The sequence below is a fragment of the Engystomops pustulosus genome, chromosome 4, assembly GCF_040894005.1.
Source record: "Engystomops pustulosus chromosome 4, aEngPut4.maternal, whole genome shotgun sequence".
In the NCBI taxonomy this organism is placed as follows: Eukaryota; Metazoa; Chordata; class Amphibia; order Anura; family Leptodactylidae; genus Engystomops; species Engystomops pustulosus.
In genome coordinates, this window is record NC_092414.1 from 169,601,800 (window position 1) to 169,622,620 (window position 20,821).

At 44.8% G+C, this 20,821-nt stretch overlaps 1 protein-coding gene across 2 annotated transcripts in view; it reads right to left on the reverse strand.

Annotated features, from left to right (window-relative positions):
- Positions 1-20,821, reverse strand: part of AGBL1 (AGBL carboxypeptidase 1) — a 404,673-nt gene that overhangs the window by 227,821 nt on the left and 156,031 nt on the right. The window lies entirely within an intron of this gene.

Sequence of the window (20,821 nt, forward strand, 5' to 3'; positions counted from 1 at the left end):
GTATTAACGGCAGTACAAGTTGTAAAAGCTCTATTTTTTCTGAAAAGATTATGGACACACATGTTTAAGTTAAAAGACATCTACCATCAGATTTACTGATGGTAGATATCCCAAATTTACTTGTTCATCCCGTCTGTCAGAGGATGACAAAGTCCTGGGACATTGGCATTATTCTAAAAAAGACATCATAAAGATATTTATATTAGCCGGAGGCACTCAGGGCTACATCACCCGAGTGCCTCTCGGCTCCACCTCCTGCTAATAAATGCATGCCCGTCTCCATGTTCATGGCACTTGGCCCTGCCTACCAATCGTGACATCAGCGGATTGGTGGGCGGGCCAGGCCAGTAAAGTTGCATCAGAACAAACTACAAGATTTCTATAACTATGACCTTAAAGAGAACCCGTCATGCAAATTAAACCCCCTAAACTAAATATATTTTCATAAACTGCCATTAGAGAGCATTGCCCCTATCCCTTCATTGTCCCTCTACATGCCTGTAAACCTAAGCAATGAGGTCCTAAAGCTGTATGCAAATGACCTGTGAAATGTCCAATGAAGCATTAGCATATTCAAGCTGTCCACTCTATTCATGAGTGGGAGGCACAGCCACACCCCCAGTGCTTGACTGACAGCCTGTATAATGATGTAAGGCTGTATAATGATGTGCTTCCTGGTGCTGGTGGCCACACCCCCTGCAGCCTGTGTGTGCATGTGTGTGTGTGTGTGTGTGTTTAGGAGAGATACAGCAGCTCCAGGCAGCCATGTTATAGCAGAACATGCCAGATTCATGTGTAGCTGATGTCTGGGTCTCTCACCTGTATATTAGGAGGATGCAGCTTGTCAGCAGATGCATCACACACACTAGCCATGCTTTACTATACATTACACACAGACATGAGCAGGGGGAGGAGAGGGGAGGGGTAACAGGGGTGACATCACTGCCTCTGACCATGTGACCAGCCTCATTTACACAATAAAGAATAGATGATTTTATAATGATTAATGCATGAAATAACTAGATAAAGGCTGGGATGGGATCCTTGTGAGCTGCTCCAACAGGTAGAGGTGACAGGACTAGTGGCAGAGACCTGATGACAGGTGTCCTTTAAGTCAGGTGAGTCCAGGGACAAGCTATTTGGTTATAATGCACAGAACCAGATTTTGAAAAAAACTCACAGTATATCAGCAAGAACACCTCATACCAACTATCAAGCTTTGATAAAGGATTGAATTAGGTTTTGTTTAGGCCTCATGCTTTTGCAGCTTATTTAGGACTAGGCCCATGCAAACCCTCAATTGACCATAAACATAATTTTTTAGCAAATATTATTAGATTTAGAATCAAATGTGAGGAATGTATAGTCCACAAACCTCAATGAGCTAAATAAAAAAACTAAAAGAAAGAGTGGGCAAAATTTGTTCCAGGATGATGTGAGAGACTGATCAAGTCAGACATAAAATGAATACTTACAGGAATAATAATACAGGCTATTTCTGCTACAAACTACAAACTATCGATCCATGGGGTGTACTTTTCACAAGTCTTTTCCATTTTGGCTTCTTTTTCTTAAATAAATAATGACGAGGTAGAATGTGTTGTGAGTTGTTCATCTGAGATTTTATATTTTTAGAGAACCTCAGAATGTCTTAAAATTAGATCACGAATGTACTTTCTTTTTCCCCTGCATGTATGTGTAATTTATATGTTTAACTCAATGTCCGAGATAAATAAATTCGGTATCCTTTATATTTTATTGTATTACTGTTTATCTCTTTCTTTTCTGTAAATCCTTTCTTACTTTTTTGCCCATTCTCCAAAAGGTTCTATCTTCACAATGAAGATTTTTTTTTTTGTATTTCAAATTACCTTGGGCCTATGTAAAAACACTAAATGAAAAAATAAAGTTGTTCAGCAATTTTGATAAACACACATAATAATAAATTCTGAAACCACATTGACCGGTTGTTAACAATCCCATCTATGTTGCACCAATTTATCTCTACTACATGTGTAAGTAATCCTCAAAGGTCTTTAAACCATCCACGCCAAAGGAATTTTTATCATGAGTCGAGAAGACAATAATTACACAGGGAGCTTTTGAACCTTCTCTCCTGCCAACACAAGAAAAATTAGTTACTGTATAGTGACTAATGACTTGCATGGAGGTCTGTGAGGAACTATCTACAAAGTCAATGCTCTGTTGCTCTTCACAGGGGATCTTGTACTGTGTGCTGCATACTGATGACTGTGTTATGGCCATTCAATAGCTGGAACCGAAGAACGTTGACCCATCACAGCACTAGTACTTTTTAACACAATTGGATAATTCTTAAATAATTATTGTACAGGTAAAATGGGGGGTGAATGGGGGGTGATGCCTTCAATACAACTATACAACTCATTTGTGCACATATATCATAAGTAGAGATGAGCGAGCACTAAAATGCTCGGGTACTAGTTATTCGAGACGAACTTTTCCCGATGCTCGAGTGCTCGTCTCGAATAACGAGCCCCATTGAAGTCAATGGGAGACTCGAGCATTTTTCAAAGGGACCAAGGCTCTGCACAGGGAAGCTTGGCCAAACACCTGGGAACCTCAGAAAAGGATGGAAACACCACGGAAATGGACAGGAAACAGCAGGGGCAGCATGCATGGATGCCTCTGAGGCTGCTTAATCGCACCATTATGCCAAAACTATGGGCAACAGCATGGCCATGACAGAGTGACAGAATGAAGCTAGATAGCATCTAAAACATCCAATAATTGACCCTGACACTATAGGGGACGGCATGCAGAGGCAGCGGCAGCAGCGGCAGGCTAGAGAGTGGCATGGCAACATACCCTAAATGGACTCAGGCTTCAAACCAATGGGTGGCAGAGAGGAACCAAAGGAGGTGAGCAAGAAGCGCTCAAATAATATCGGTACATGATAAAAGTTTGCCAGTATATTTTGTGGATTACACAGCAGGGTGGCGACAAAGTTAACATGGAAGCCATGAAAACAACCCAAAATTCTGCCTGACACAGCTCGTTTGATAAGGGGACCATGTATGGAGGCAGTGAACTAGTAGTAGATTAAAGGTGCTGCAGTTAAACCTATGTTAGTTGGATCTTGGCATGGAGATGGCGCTCCGCTGCCAGGCGAGCTTTCGCCAATCCAAGCCCGTGTCTCGAGGCTACTCCCCAAACAGCACTTCTAAGAACCTTTTGTATAAGATCAAGTGTAGTAGCGTTCTTATAAGTTTAGGATATGGCGGGTGAGGGGAATGTAAACAGAAGCGCAAGAAGCGCTGAAATAATATTGGTAAATGATAAAAGTTTGCCAGTATATTTTGTGGATAACACAGCTGGGTGGCGACAAAGTTAACAACTTTGATGTGGAATCCATGAAAACAACCCAAATTTCTGCCTGACACACCTCGTTTGATAAAGGGACGATGTATGGAGGCAGCTATATGGACGACTTTTGGAGGTAGCAATGGAGACAACGTGTGGAGGCTGCTATGGAGACAATTTAATTTGGATAGTGCCTGTATGTGGCAGTCCAAAAAAGTTTTCAAACCAGAGGAGCAGGTAGGTGGCCCTCCAGAAAAATTGAATAGATTGAGTGCCTGTATGTGGCAGTCCAAAAAAGTTTTCAAACCAGAGGAGCAGGTAGGTGGCCCTCCAGAAAAATTGAATAGATTGAGTGCCTGTATGTGGCAGTCCAAAAAACTTTTCAAAAAAGAGGAGCAGGTAGGTGGCCCTCCAGAAAAATGGAATAGATTGAGTGCCTGTATGTGGCAGTCCAAAAAACTTTTCAAAAAAGAGGAGCAGGTAGGTGGCCCTCCAGAAAAATGGAATAGATTGAGTGCCTGTATGTGGCAGTCCAAAAAAGTTTTCAAACCAGAGGAGCAGGTAGGTGGCCCTCCAGAAAAATGAAATAGATTGAGTGCCTGTATGTGGCAGTCCAAAAAAGTTTTCAAACCAGAGGAGCAGGTAGGTGGCCCTCCAGAAAAATTGAATAGATTGAGTGCCTGTATGTGGCACTCCCAAAAATTGTTTAAAACAGAGGACCGGGTCGGTGGCCCTCCAGAAAAATTAAATGCATAAAGTACTATAGCTAGAGCCAGTGGGCCCTGTCAAAAAATAGCCAGTTTCCTCTGCTTTACTGTACAAAGAGGAGGAGAAGGAGGAAAATGAGGAGGAGGAGGAGTGGATAAATTATTCAGGTTGAGCTTCCTTCACCTGGTGGAGATTGGAAATTATGAGAAATCCAGGCTTTATTCATCTTAATAAGCGTCAGCCTGTCAGCGCTGTCAGTCGACAGGCGTGTACGCTTATCGGTGATGATGCCACCAGCTGCACTGAAAGCCCGCTCGGACAAGACGCTAGCGGCAGGGCAGGCAAGAACCTCCAAGGCGTACAGCACCAGTTCGTGCCACATGTCCAGCTTTGAAACCCAGTAGTTGTAGGGAGCTGTGTGATCATTTAGGACGATGGTATGGTCAGCTACGTACTACCTCACCATCTTTCTGTAAAGATCAGCCCTACTCTGCCGAGACTGGGGACAGGTGACAGTGTCTTGCTGGGGTGACATAAAGCTGGCAAAAGCCTTGTAAAGCGTACCCTTGCCAGTGCTGGACAAGCTGCCTGCTCGCCTACTCTCCCTCGCTACTTGTCCCGCAGAACTACGCACTCTGCCGCTAGCGCTGTCAGAAGGGAAATACTGTTTCAGCTTGTGCACCAGGGCCTGCTGGTATTCATGCATTCTCACACTCCTTTCCTCTCCAGGGATGAGAGTGGAAAGATTTTGCTTGTACCGTGGGTCCAGGAGAGTGAACACCCAGTAATCGGTGCTGGAATAAATTCTTTGAACGCGAGGGTCACGGGATAGGCAGCCTAGCATGAAATCTGCCATATGCGCCAGAGTACCAACGCGTAAGAATTCACTCCCCTCACTGGCCTGACTGTCCATTTCCTCCTCCTCCAAATCCTCCAACTCCTCTTCTTCTGCCCATACACGCTGAACAGTGAAGGACTCAACAATGGTCCCCTCTTGTGTCTCGCCAACATTCTCCTCCTATTCCTCCTCATCCTCCTCCACCTCCACCTCCTCCGATATGCACTGAGAAACAGACCTAAGGGTGCTTTGGCTATCAACAAGGGAATCTTTTTCCCCCGTCTCTTGTGACGAGCGCAAAGCTTCCGACTTCATGCTGATCAGAGAGTTTTTCAACAGGCCAAGCAGCGGGATGGTGAGGCTGATGATGGCGGCATCGCCACTGACCATCTGTGTTGACTCCTCAAAGTTACTCAGCACCTGACAGATATCAGACATCCACGTCCACTCCTCATTGTAGACTTGAGGAAGCTGACTGACCTGACTACCAGTTCTGGTGGAAGTTGACATCAGGCAGTCTACAATCACAGTCGGTGAGCGGGCAGTTGGAGGCAGCGCTGCGCTGCCCTGAGAGTGGCAGCATCTGTGCTGGACTTCCTGAAATGCGCACAGATGCGGCGCACCTTCGTGAGCAAATCAGACAGATTGGGGTATGTCTTGAGGAAACGCTGAACTATCAGATTTAACACATGGGCCAAGCATGGCACATGTGTCAGTCTGCCGAGTTGCAGAGCCCCCACCAGGTTACGGCCGTTGTCACACACAACCATGCCTGGCTTCAGGTTCAGTGGTGCCAGCCACAGATCAGTCTGCGCCGTGATGCCCTGTAATAGTTCTTGGGCGGTGTGCCTTTTATCGCCTAGGCTCAGCAGTTTGAGCACCGCCTGCTGTCGCTTAGCGACGGCACTGCTGCTGTGCCTAGAGCTACCGACTGATGGCGCCATGCCCACGGATGGTAGTTCGGAGGAGGAGGTGGAGGAGGGGTGGGAGGAGGAGGAGGCATAGTAGGCGTGAAACACCTGGACCGAGGTAGGCCCCGCAATCCTCGGCGTCGGCAGTATATGACCAGCCGCAGGGTCAGACTCGGTCCCAGCCTCCACCAAGTTAACCCAATGTGCCGTCAGCGATATATAGTGGCCCTGCCCGGCAGCACTCGTCCACGTGTTCGTGGTCAGGTGGACCTTGTCAGAAACGGCGTTGGTCAGGGCACGGATGATGTTGTCTGACACGTGCTGGTGCAGGGCTGGGACGGCACATCGGGAAAAGTAGTGGCGGCTGGGGACCGAATACCGAGGGGCGGCCGCCGCCATGAGGTTGCGAAAGGCCTCGGTCTCTACTAGCCTATAGGGCAGCATCTCCAGGCTAAGCAATCTGGAGATGTGGACATTAAGGGCTTGGGCGTGCGGGTGGGTTGCACTATATTTGCGTTTCCGCTCCAGCGTCTGGGGTATGGAGAGCTGAACGCTGGTGGATGCTGTGGAGGATCGTGGAGGCGACGATGGGGTTTTTGTGGCAGGGTCCTGGGCAGGGGGCTGACTATCAGCTGACACAGGGGAAGGAGCAGTGGTGTGCACGGCCGGAGGTGAACGGGCTTGTTGCCACTGAGTGGGGTGTTTAGCATTCATATGCCTGCGCATACTGGTGGTAGTTAAGCTATTAGTGGTGGAACCCCTGCTGATCCTGGTTTGGCAAATGTTGCACACCACAGTCCGTCGGTCATCCGGTGTTTCCTTAAAGAACCTCCAGACTTCTGAAAATCTAGCCCTCGCCGCAGGAGCCCTCGCCACGGGAGCTTCACTAGTTGACACATTTGGCGCTGATGCACCAGGTCTGGCCCTGCCTCTCCGTCTGGCCCCACCACTGCCTCTTCCAACCTGTTCTGGTCGAGGACTCTCCTCCGTCTCAGAAGCACTGTGTTCACCCGGCCTATCAACCCAGCTTGGGTCTGTCACCTCATCATCCTCCGATCCCTCAGTCTGCTCCCCCCTCGGACTTCCTGCCCTGACAACAACTTCCCCACTGTCTGACAACCGTGTCTCCTCATCGTCGGACACCTCTTTACACACTTCTTCCATTACGTCAAGAAGGTCATCATCACCCACAGACTGCGACTGGTGGAAAACCTGGGCATCGGAAAATTGCTCAGCAGCAACCGGACAAGTGGTTTGTGACTGTGGGAAGGGTCCAGAAAAAAGTTCCTCAGAGTATGCCGGTTCAAATGCCAAATTTTCCTGGGAGGGGGCAGACTGGGGGGGAGGAGGCTGAGGTGCAGGAGCTGGAGGAGTGCCGATTTCGGTGACATGGGTGGACTGCGTGGAAGACTGACTGGTGGACAAATTGCTCGAAGCATTGTCGGCAATCCACGACATCACCTGTTCGCACTGTTCTGGCCTCAACAGTGCTCTACCACGAGTCCCAGTAACTTCAGACATGAACCTAGGGAGTGTAGCTCTGCGGCGTTCCCCTGCTCCCTCATAAGCAGGTGGTGTCTCACCCCGCCCAGGACCACGGCCTCTGACCCCTGCAGTAGTTGGACGCCCACGTCCCCGCCCTCGTCCTCTACCCCTAGCCCTCGGGTTAAACATTTTGAAAATGAGAGTTATAACTTTAATTTTTTTTAACTTTTTTTGTGTTTTTTGTTTTTTTTTTGTGTTTTTTAGTTTTTAAAACCAAACGATGCTATCCTATTGCTATGGCTATTTTCTAGCCAAGTATGAAAGCACACTGCTATGCCAGATGAGATGACGCTGAGTTATTAAAAAAATAAACGTAAAATAAAAAAGGAAATGGCAGACTGTGCCTAATTGAAATCCAACCCCTAATAAATTTTCCCACTTCGGTCTTTGCGATGGATATGTGCATCACTAAGCGCAAAACACAGCGGTCGCAAGTCTCACTACAAATTGCTCACAATTTGCTAGTAGATGCACTGCAGCAAGGACAGCCACCAGCAGATCAACCAGAAATCAAATATATATAACGCTACTGTAGGCGTAAGTAAGCCGTTTGGATTCTCCGATGGCTATTTTCTAGCCAAGTATGAAAGCACACTACTATGCCAGATGAGATGACACTGAGTTATTAAAAAAATAAACGTAAAATAAAAAGTAAATGGCAGACTGTGCCTAATTGAAATCAAACCCCTAATAAATTTTCCCACTTTGGTGTTTGAGGTGGATATGTGTGTCACTAAGAGCTAAACACAACGGTAGCAAGTCCCCCTGCAAATTCCTCACAATATGGTACTAGCTGCAAATAAAAAAAAAAAAAGTATAACGTTATTGTAGCCCTAAGAAGGGCTGTTGGGTTGTTGTAGAATCACTCCTGCCTAACAGTAAGCTAATAGAACGCCCTAACGCTTTCCCTGACCAGCAGCAGCTCTCTCCCTAGCGGCATCCAGACACAGAATGATCCGAGCAGCGCGGGCAGTGGCTAGTCTATCCCAGGGTCACCTGATCTGGCCAGCCAACCACTGCTATCGACGTGTAAGGGTACCACGTCATGCTGGGTGGAGTGCAGAGTCTCCTGGCTTGTGATTGGCTCTGTTTCTGGCCACCAAAAAGCAAAACGGCGGGAGCTGCCATTTTCTCGAGCGGGCGAAGTATTCGTCCGAGCAACGAGCAGTTTCGAGTACGCTAATGCTCGAACGAGCATCAAGCTCGGACGAGTATGTTCGCTCATCTCTAATCATAAGTCTTGCTTTGTGTGCCATCTGCGCCTTTCTTTTTTGTGTGTTTTTCTGCTGTTTAGATGTATCCATAGCATTCTTTGCTTCTGGTCACAAATTCTCAGAAGAACAGAATCAGTACATAGTTGATTGGCATTAATAACATTACAGTACCAGTGGGCTTCAAAAGTCCTCACTGCCTAAGGCTAGACCAGTCCTCCACAATTTCTCTATGTAGAGTCAACGGCCAACCAAGCCTTGGAACCATCACACTGCAGCTTCAAGTCATTTTTTGCTTCATTTCACCAGTACATATTTATATTAATATACTTTTTTCATCTTATGATTTAGAAGGGAGTAACATTTTGTGAATCAGATTTTTTAAATTTGTATCAGTTTTAAGTGTGAAAAATAATATAATACTGTCCCTTATGGTTTAAATTGTCAGTTACTTTTCAACAAATTTTGAATAATTTAATGTTACAAGTAAACACAAGAACCATTCTAAGATTATCTGCGTAAATTGCTTCTTTCTCCACTTACGTTGGCTCTTTTCATCCTCCCTGCTTCCTTCTTAAACCTTTCATTACTCCCATACTGCTCTAAACATCCTAATTGTAAGTACCCTGAGCACAGTGGCATAATTAGAGTCCATTGGGTCCCAGGACAAAATTCCTAACGGGGACCCTGTCCTACTATACCCAAGAGTCCCAATATAAAAGGTTATTCCTTCAGCACGGGGATGAATGTTTGGCAGTGCCAAAAAGCGCCGGTACTGGCGCCGGTTCTGACTCCGGTACATGCTGACACTGCCCTCCATATAACACCAGCGGCACATGCAGCAAGTGACGGGCAGACACAGCGGATGAACCTGCTTTTCTATCATAAGACATGACATGCTTATTTATCCATCGGCCTGATAACATTGCCAGTACACGCAAGGGGCAAGCCTCTTGCACACACACTCATCAATTGGTCCCTGATGGCATATTAATGACATGGGGGCCCCAGGCCGGGGGGTTTTAAGTATACATACAGGCAGATGTTTAACTGTTCCAGCCGCGGACCGGGCCCATCCCATGCAATGGGCCCGGTCGCACCCCCTGCAACCGCCATTGTTACGCCCTTGCCTGAGCAGATAACACCTGCGTAAGTGACACCTTTCAAGTGGTTGTTTTGAATGGGTTAAACTAAGTTTTTTCTTTTTTTGTTTCCGTTTTTCACTCTGCTCCTTCCACATGCAGTGACTTTTAGATTTATTAATTTCCATAGCTATATGTTGGTTTGGCACCATTTACTATTACGTGCCATGTACTGGGAAGCTGGAAAAAAATTACAAGTGTAGTGGAATTGACAAAAAAATAAAGCTGAGCCATATTCTGATGGGTTTTACGGCTTTCAATATGTGGTTAAGATGACAGACACCTTTCCTTTTTTGTTTGTGTTGGTACAATTACAACAATACCAAATTTTTTATAATTTTGTTGTTTTAATATCTTATTTTAATACATTTTTTTACAGTTTTTTTAATTATCATTTCAGCCCCCGTAGGGTTCTTGAACCCTAGGGGTCTGATCACTTATACAATATACTTCTTGTACAGACTGCAATATAGAGATCATAATGACAGCTATGGGAGCCTTTAACAGATGACGTCACAGAAGGCGCAGAGCGGCATTTAAAGACCTTCATATTTCCAACCTCAATACATCCTTTCATGATCTGCCAACATCGTATAAAGAGTTAAAGTGGATGATCTTAATGTCGCTGCAGGATTGTATTTATAGGTGCCACAGAACCAGAGATATCCTCTGTTAAATGAAATAACATTTTTACATACAGCTCTCTATTCTCACTGTCAGATCAGAGGTGTCATATCACATAGAAACTCTATGCGGATGGGGGAATCACAGCAGTTAGCTTTTTCTGGCAGCAGTTCTAAGACATCTGCAAACACATGCCAGTTGCAGCGAGTGCACAGGCACGGGCAGCGTCGGTCTGGCCTGCCGGGGGGCCGGGGAATCCCCCGGTTGTCCCTGACTCCTGTCACCAGGGTCGGTCTGGCCCGTGGGCCCTGACTCCTGTCACTTGGACAGGGGCCTCCGATCGGATGCAACGGAGGCCCATGCCAGTGGCTGCAATAGTACTCGATGCGGCCGAAAACAGTCGCATCGAGTACTATCACTGACTGCAGCCGAAACTATGAGTGCGGACGTCGCCGGGTACTTTCAGGCGCACGCCGCACTCAGGCCCTAGATGATCGGCTGTGCAGTGATGTCAGCACGGCCGCACCGCTCATCTCTCACAGCAGCACCAGGGACTGGAGACGCGGGTTCAGGTGAGTTGATTTTTTTTTTGCCTTAATAAATCAAGGCGGGGAGTGGGAGCACTTAATAAATTATGGAGGGGAGGGGAGGGGGTGCTCTTAATAAATTATGGAGGGGAGGGGGGCACTTAATAAATTATGGAGGGGAGTGGGACCCTTAATAAATTATGGAGGGGAGGGGGGCCCTTAATAAAATATGGAGGGGAGGGGGTTCCTTAATAAATTATGGAGAGTGGGGGCATGCCTCAATATATTATGGAGGGGAAGGGGGACCCTTATTAAAATATGGAGGGGAGGGGGGGGAGACCTTAATAAAATATGGAGGGGAGGGATACCCTTAATAAAATATGGAGGGGAGGGGGGTTCCTTAATTAATTATGGAGGGGATGCCTTAATAAATTATGGAGGGTGGGGGCATGCCTCAATATATTATGGAGAGGAGGGGGGACCCTTAATAAAGTATGGAGGGGAGGGGGGGCCCTTAATAAAATATGGAGGGGAGGAGGCGCCCTTAATAAACTATGGAGTTGAGGGGGGGAGACCATAATTAAAAATGAAGGGAAGGGGTGCCTTAATAAATTATGGAGGGGAGGGGGGACCCTTAATAAATTATGGAGGGGAGGGGGTCCCTTAATTAAACATGGAGGGGTGGGGGTGCCTTAATATAATATGGAGGGAGGGGGTTCCTTAATAAATTATGGAGGGGAGGGGGTTCCTTATTAATTATGGAGGGGAGGGGGGTCCCTTAATAAAATATGGAGGGGAGGGGGGCCCTTAATAAAATATGGAGGGCGTGGAATGACAATGTTCATTGGGAGCCTTAATAAAATATAGAGGGGGATGGCAGTGTGTATTGGGGGGCATATTAAAATCTGCAGGGGGCAAGGTGTATGACATTGTTTTATCCAGGTGACATTATACTGTAAGTAACTGTGGTATTTTTAAGGGCGCAGTGAGGGGGATCTGCTTCCCAAAGCTGAACACATCTGCCAGAAAATTCTGCAACCAGATTTTACGACGATTCTGGGCGTGAAGGAGAAGACAAGTCACCTGTGAGGTACAAGATCCTACTTCTTCCTGTGTCAGATCTGTATTGTAGGTCTTACCTTCTAAGGCTACATTCACAATACTGTATGTGGGACGTATATATGGCCGGAAAAAGATAAGACATGTCCTATCTTTCTCCGTAGTACGGCACTGTGCGCCATATGTTCCTATGGAGAGGAGCGGGGGTGAGCAGCGCTCACCTCCTCCTCCTCTCCCCGTGCGCTGCCATTGCCCGCCATGCTACGGTACGGCGGGCAACGGCAGTGTGAATGCAGCCTAAGACAGCGCTCAGCTTATGTACTGTCTTATCTATAGGGTCAGAGAGCCAGGTGTGACTTGTCTATGTGGTGCAGGACGCCAGAGTAGGGTTATTGTCATCAGTTCTTGTAAAGGTTTTCAGCATTTCCTTATTGGAAGGTTGGTGCAGTGCGAACACTTACATCCCTAACCACAGCCCAACCACCAGCAGAAAGCCCGGGACACCAGGGGTAACTCTTATACTATCCCTAACCACAGCCCAACCACCAGCAGAAAGCCCGGGACACCAGGGGTAACTCTTATACTATCCTTAACCACAGCCCAGTCACCAGCAGAAGCCCGGGACACCAGGGGTAACTTTTATACTATCCCTAGCATTAATGCCCTGAGATAACGTCACCCCTGCAGCCCCTGTACACAAACCAAGAGCTGAGCACTAGAGAGGGAGGGAGAAAGGGATTAGCTTATCCTTTACTTCACTGCCCCCGCTAGTGCTTAGAAATTCCCTCATCCCAGAATTTTTCTATGTAGTAGTAGGTGGGCCCCCAAAATCAATTTCACTGGTGGGCCCCAGGTACCCCAGTCCGACCCTGGGCATGGGGATAGGAATGCCCTGCACTGAACCACTTCCCACCGGCCACGCCCACCCCTTCACGACCCCTGATGTGGCACAGAAGCCCTGATAAATACCCCCCTAGAAGTCCAGAAATAGTGTTACCGCTCATGTACATATACTGGACTGCTCACTCGTGCAAGGTTTGGTGACAGATGGGATACACTTTCAAGCTAACTTTTTGTGTACAATTATTTCATAATGGGGCTTATTTACTAAGAGTCGCGGATTGCACTTAGATTGGACTTTGCACATTTTTCGGGGATTGCACGGCTTGGACAGGTATTTAACAGGCATCTGCGCTTGGATTGTGGATTTAACTTTTAAATTGTATCGCAAGACGTTGTACTTACATACACCAGGAAGAAGAAGGTGAACTCCAGCAGACCTGAGCGGGGAAGCGACACATGCAGGAAATTGGACGCACGATCTCAGTGAATCGCGGCACTGTGCATTATACATGGACAATGCACTTTCTGTGAACTCTGCGGTCTGGGTGAGTAAATGTAATGCCCCATTGTATCTGTATATGGAGGGACATGTTTAACCGGTTCGTGACCGCCCGCCGTGTATTCACGGCGGCGGTCGCGTCGCGCTGCATGGAGAGGGCTCTCGGGCTGAGCCCTCTCCATAGCCGGTAATTCTTTGCTGCATATTGCAGCAAAGGCTTACCGGTAACATCCGCGATCGGTGCTAGCACCGATCGCGGGTGTTTTCACAGCATGGGCTGCCGGCAAAGCTGCCGGCAGCCTCAAACAGATAGCTGTGCATGGGCGCCGCCATCTTACCTGGGATCGCTGCTCCCCGTGACGTCATGGGGGGGAGGCGATCCGTCTCCATGGTAGCCCCGGGTCTTCCGAAGACCTGAGGCTATTTCGTTTTAACCCCTTCATTACAATGTGCTGATAGCTCATTGTAATGAATGAGGAAGAAAATCCCCATATACTGCCATACTGTAGTATGGCAGTATATGATAGGATCGATCAGACAACCTAGGGTTAAAGTACCCTAGGGAGTCTGAAAGTATAAATAAAAATTTAAAAAAGTTAAAAAAAAAAAATTATAATAAAAAAACCTAAAATTTCAAATCACCCCCCTTTCCCTAGAACTGACATAAATATAAATAAACAGTAAAAATCATAAACACATCAGGTATTGACGCGTCCGAAAATGCCCGATCTATCAAAATATCATAACGGTTTTTCAATGCGTTTAACCCCGTAACGGAAAATAGCGCCCAAAGTCGAAAATGGCACTTTTTTGCCATTTTGAAAAATCTAAAAAAATCTATAAAAAGTGATCAAAAGGTCGTACAGTCCTAAAAATGATATCATTGAACATATTATCAAATTTCGCAAAAAATGACACCACCCACAGCTCCGTACACCAAAGTATAAAAAAGTTATTAGTGCCAGAAGTTGGCAAAATCAAAAAAATTATTTTTGTACAGGAGGTTTTAATTTTTGTAAATGTACGAAAACATTATAAAACCTATACAAATTTGGTATCCCCTTAATCGTACTGACCCAAAGAATAAAGTAGATATGTCATTTGGGGCGCTCAGTGAAAGACTTAATATCCAAGCCCACAAGAAAATGGCGCAAATGCGTTTTTTCACCATTTTCATTGCATTTGGAATTTTTTTCCCGCTTCCGAGTACATGGCATGGAATATTTAATACCATCATTATGAAGTGCAATTTGTTACGCAGAAAACAAGCCATCACACAGCTCTTTACGTGTAAAAATAAAAAAGTTATAGATTTTTGAAGGTGGGGAGTGAAAAATGGACATGAAAAAACAGGAAAGGGCCCGGTCCTTAACCGGTTAAAATACTGTAAATAATACTGGTTTAGAGATGAGCGAGCACTAAAATGCTCGGGTGCTCGTTACTCGAGCCGAACATTTCCAGATGCTCGAGTGCTCGTTTCGAGTAACGAGCCCTATTGAAATCAATGGGAGACCCGAGACCCGAGCTCGGACGAGTATACTCGCTCATCACTATACTGGTTGCATGTAGTCTCCACTAGGAGGAGCAAACCATAGATAAATTGAAGCTGTGAAAGCTGTATAAACCAGTGTGAACTGAGCTCAACCTAGCGACAGCCCCAAAGCTCTCCATAACAAATACAGATTCTTATGAGGCCTCTCCCACCACACTGTGCTTTGTCTCCATAGATAATGCTACTATTACCAACATGGTGTCCGTCATGGCTATAAGAAGAAGCCGAGTTTATAGCCGATCAGAGAAATATTTCCTGTTTGTTCTTTGCAAACACAAGGCTCTGGGGCAGAAATGTAACTTGAAGCTTTCTAGCTCCAGAATACACAGATGATGTTCCAGAGAGTCGAGATAATGCTATTTTTTGTTGCCAACAAGGAAATATTGACAGTGAAAATATGAAACTAATAACTCATAAAGGAGGCTGCTTTGAAGCATGGCTAATAAATAATGTAGCTAACGGCTGGGATATCATTCAGCAGACTGCATGTATGTTCCCTGCACACTAGGTGGTGAGTGAATATTAACATCTGTGGATCTAGTCCTCTAGCTGCAGTCGCTTGCAGAGATACGAGGGCAGGAAGATGGGCAGCCGAAAATACTCTATATTTATCATCTTTACACACAATATTATGTGAAGCCTCAATGGCAACAATGGTGCAGCGTGTTAGCGGCATGAAGTCAGCAACAGGGAATAAGCAAACTTATTATAAATTTATATCATCAAGAATGCATGACAGCGCCTCTGTGTTTCTACATAGTCTTATGTTTTGCAGTCAGTTAAACCCTTTTGTTGCTTTATTGGCTTGTGAAGAATGACATAATTTTATCACTGTGATTTAAAAACACAATAAAAGTGTCTCGCCTCTTTCAAGAATTGGCCCTCTTAGTTGTATACTTCTCGCATTCTAAAAGCCATAACGTCTTTCTGTATTATGCATCATCTTTCAGACCAAACACTAAACGGATGCCTCCAGTCTATGCCAATCACTGCATTTGTTGCCAGTCTCTTTTCAAATGCAGTTTAAAATAATCACCTTCACCCACAAAGCTCTGCATAATGCTGCACCTCCCTACCTCTCCTCTCTCCTCTCTATTGCTCAACCCATGCTATTAGATCTGCCAGTGATGTTAGATTAATCCCTAAGTTAAAAAATTCTCATTTGTCAACCTCCTAGTGATGTTAACACAATGAATATAATTTTTAACATTTTACTTCACTATTTTACTCAGTTTTATTGCTGTTTTAGCTCCTATCAGAAATGGTAAGTGAAAAATTCTAGAGTGTGTGCGGGGTCTCTTAGCAGACACTTCATGATCCATCTAGTTCTGTGAGCTGACAGTGTGCTTAGATTATGAGGGTACAAGATTTATATACACTTTTATTTAGCTTATGAACATTGTACTAGTATCTGATTTATAGAAAGAGAGATGAGACAGATCAGAGATGATGAGATCCATGAAATGCCTATTGCACACAATGACAGTCAGCTCTCATACATCTCTGCTATTCCACCACACACTAGATCTGCTGTGCCGTTTCCCTGGACTATCAGACTAATACCCAACCTCTAAAGCTTAAAACGTGCTCTCAAAACCCATCTCTTTAGGCAAGCCTATCACACTCGCTCACGGCATGATACTACAGCTCTCTTTACTAACCCATCATATGTCCTTTTTCCATCTGTTATCCAGCAAACACCAGATATATAACAAGCTTTGTTTATAAGTTGGCGGCTAATGGCTGGTTCAAGCAGCAACATTTTTATGTATTGAATTATTTTTATTCCATTTCCTTATAAAGAATGGCTGGACAATTATACAAGCTCTTATACATCTTGTGTCACCCCCTCATCCTCATAAACAGTAAGCTCTTGTGTCACCCCTCATCCTCATAGACTGTAAGCTCTTGTGTCATCCCCTCATGCTCATACACTGTAAGCTCTTGTGTCCCCCCTCATCCTCATAGTCTGTAAGCTCTTGTGTCACCCCTCATTCTCATAGACTGTAAGCTCTTTTGTCACCCCCTCATAGACTGTAAGCTCTTGTGTCACCCCCTCATCCTCGTAGATTGTAAGCTCTTGTGAGCAGGGCCCTCAATCCTATGACTGTTTGTACTCTGTAGTGTAGCATTTGTAAAGAACTATGGAATATGATGGTGCTATATAAAGTTTATTATTATTATCATTATGTATCAGTTTATGGAGCCTAATGATGATTTTCTAGTGTCAGTAGAGGTAGGTCCTGTGTTAGCTACAAGAAAGTTTCTGTAGCTTTGTTCTAAAGTTAGACTTGTATGTGCTATAAGTCAGTTCTGATATATTTTGTAAGTGAAACTCAAGAGACGAAAGGTTTTTTGTGTTCTCCAAATTTTAGGTTGTCATAGGAACAAGGATTGACAATAAAGTTTTATGCATACACCTTTCATAATCATTTGCAGCCCAAAGATAAAGTAAAGTAAATTCTAAGCTTTACCAGAGGTCACAGTGGGCAAAAAGGTCCGTCTGTAACTAGGGGTCATTTGTAAGTTGGGTGTTCTTTAGGCTCGACTGCCTGCATTTAAAATCAATGAGGAAATCAAAAGAAGATGGACACATAATCTAAATCTGGATTATGATCTGGATCCGGATCCAAATCCTTAATTTGACAAACTCTTGTGAGTTTTCTTTTTAAAGGAAAACAATGCCTTACTAGTGGTTTAATCCAAACCGTTGTCTTCATGCTAATAAAAACTGTTATTTTCATTAGCCCTAAAACTTTTGCATGGCTGACACTATGGGGCATGGAAGAAAAGGCGGCCCTCGCTCTCAGCTATGCACGCCTATATCATGCTTTGTTTCCCCTCTCACTCCCCCGTCTGAGATCCGCTGACATCAGCCGGCTCTCAGAGAAAGTCACCAGAAATCACATAGAGGCAGCACCAGGAGTGTCACATCATTATACAGGCTGTCAGTCATATGCATAGGAACATCTCATACACACAGGCTGCAGAGGGCGCCAGTACCAGGAAGCACATAGACAAGCCAGAACTAGGAGTGTCAAAGCATTATACAGGATGTCAGTCATGTGTATAGGAGTTACTTATACCCACACAGGCTGCAAGGGGGCACCAGGAAGCACATAGAGGCAGCACCAGGAGTGTCACATCATTATACAGGCTGTCAGTCATGTGTACAGGAGTATCACATACACACACAGGCTGCAGGGGGTGCTAGCAATGGGAAGCACATAGAGAATCCAGCACCAGGATTGTCACATCAATATACAGGATGTCAGTCATGTGTATAGGAGTATTTCAGACACACAGGCTGCAAGGGGGCACCAGCACCAGGAAGCACATAGAGGAGCCAGCACCAGGAGTGTCACATCATTATACAGGCTGTCAGTCATGAGTATAGGAGTATCTCATTCACAAACAGGCTGCAGGGGGTGCCAGCCCCGGGTTGCACATAGAGGAGCCAGCACCAGGATTGTCACATCATTATACAGGGTGTCAGTCATGTGTATAGGAGTTACTTATACCCACACAGGCTGCAAGGGGGCGCCAGCACCAGGCAGCACATAGAGGCAGCACCAGGAGTGTTACATCATTATACAGGCTGTCAGTCATGTCTATAGGAGTATCGTATACACACACAGGCTGCAGGGGGTTCCATCACCAGGAGTGTAACATCATTATACAGGCTGTCAGTCATGTGTATAGGAGTATCGCATACACGCACAGGCTGCAGGGGGCGCCAGTACCAGGAAGCACATAGAGGATCCAGCACTAGGAGTGTCACATCATAATACTGACTGTCGGTCAAGTACTGGGGGTGGCTGTGCCTCCCATTCATGAATAAGCTGGACAGCTGAATATGATAATGGTTCCTTGGACCTGTCTCAGGTCATTTGCATATAGCTTTAGAACCTGATGTAAGTTTACAGGCATTTAGACGGACAATGTAGGGATAGGTAATGCTTTCTAATGGCAGATTAGGAAAATATATTACAGTTCTCTTTAAGTCATAATTCTGAGAAGTTTCTTGAAGGGATCTGTTCTGTGTTGAGAAAATACCAAAAGGGCCTTAGCCTTTGTGACCAATGGGGTATCTGAGATTGTAACCACATGATGTAAAGGGGATTTTGGAAAAAAACTTTTAAGATATTTATGAACATAGATGTGATGTTCTTCCCTTCATTTAGCGGCATAATTTCAATATGATTTTTTAGTATTGGCAAGTAATGAGTGACCTTTACGAGACCTCAGCTGAAACTTCCAGTACTCAAATGCCACCTTCTCATCTGTTTCAATTTGTCACATAATTACAGCCATGCATGAAATGAATGCACGACCACTTCAGATAAAATAAGATATTTTTTTAGTAAAAAATGTGATGAAGTAGGGAACATTTCGAGCACTGCCCTGAGTACAATCACAGGGTTTAACTTTGCCGAATCTTTTTTTAATGCGATGCATCAGGGACAGGAACACTTAAAATATGTCTTCCTCTGGCAGAAGATTCATATCATTATACAACATCAATTATAGATGTTTACAGAAAGAAATGCAGGCTTATACGTGTTTAATTAATAGCCCAAACTCAAGACACAAGAATTGATGCAAGACTGCTTGTGTTTCCAGAAGGTAGTGCTGAAAGATCAAACTGTCTCTTACACAGGGATCAATTAAAGAGAGGAGCTGAATTTCTAATGGCTTCGGCACAGGAAAAACTATCATTGTTCAACTGGTGTCAGCCCAAAAGAAAATTCCCTTTGTAATTTATACTGTGCTTCCTGCGGTATATTACACCGCACTGTGCAGAGGCAAAGAGACAATATGTTGTGCTCTTACTGTGTTCACGGTGATAACTCTGTCTAAAATGGAGATAAATAAAACTAATACAATGATATTTTATATGGATAGATAATTACCCCCATCCTTTATCTTGTAGGAACTTTTATTTTGTTAAAAGAGTCTTTTCATTGCATTTTTTTAAAACAAAAATAAACTAATGAAACTCCAGGAACTGCCAACACAAGCCCGGCTTTTGCTTAACTTCTTTCCAATTATATTTTCTGATATATTTTCATAATTTCTACAAACACAAGGCATAACTCAAAGGGTGTGTACCAACTTTTCAATTTATCCCCCATGTACAGGTTAGTATAGCAAGCTGATCAGTGATGGTTCGACTGCTGGACCCCCATTGATCATGAGAACAGGACACCCAACAAGAAAAATGGGGTACCCATTCTCACCAATGGGTGGAGTGACAAGTCAACGTGGATGCTGCAGTTGAGCAGAAGTGTCAGCAATTGCCGAGAACAGCAGCCGAGTGCTCCAGAACTCACTTAGACAGTGAATATGAGTGGTCGAGGAGAACGTTGTGCTTGGCAATTTTTGACACAACTATCATATTCAAAGAAGTGGCAGGATACATGCTCGACCTGCCACTCCATCAATTAGTAAAATTGGGACCCCATTCTCAAGATTATTGGGTGCAAATCATATCATGGCCCATGGCACAATGTATCTCACCACACTGTGTCCAAACTGGGCGACTGGACCGTAAAAGATACTACGGAAATGTCCATGTATCTTTAGAGAGATCGAAATAGATGGACATAGTGAAAGACAGCAAAGAGATGGATAAATAGATAAAGAGGGACAGAGAAACATTGAAAAAAAAAGCTAAATAAAAAAACTGAAACTTCATAGAGAGAGTAAATGCATGAGAAAAACAGTTGAGAAAAAGTGGGAAGCTAATCGGTGCAAACATAGGAGAGTTTGGCAGGTTGTACATGAGTGAGATTTTTGCGACAAACTTGCTCAATGTGTATGCAGGGTTTTCTAGACTAAACCTCGAATGACTGAAATGAGCTCAGCATAAGTGTTTAGTTTAGGCGCTTTCCTGTAGCCTTCAACATGTGTACAACTGGCCTACAACTTGTTGGAAAGTAAACCAAAGGAGGGCTGAGGAGCAGCACCATGTAAAAAGGAAAAAGTTGGGTGCAGGTCTTCAGAAGAGGGTCCGACAC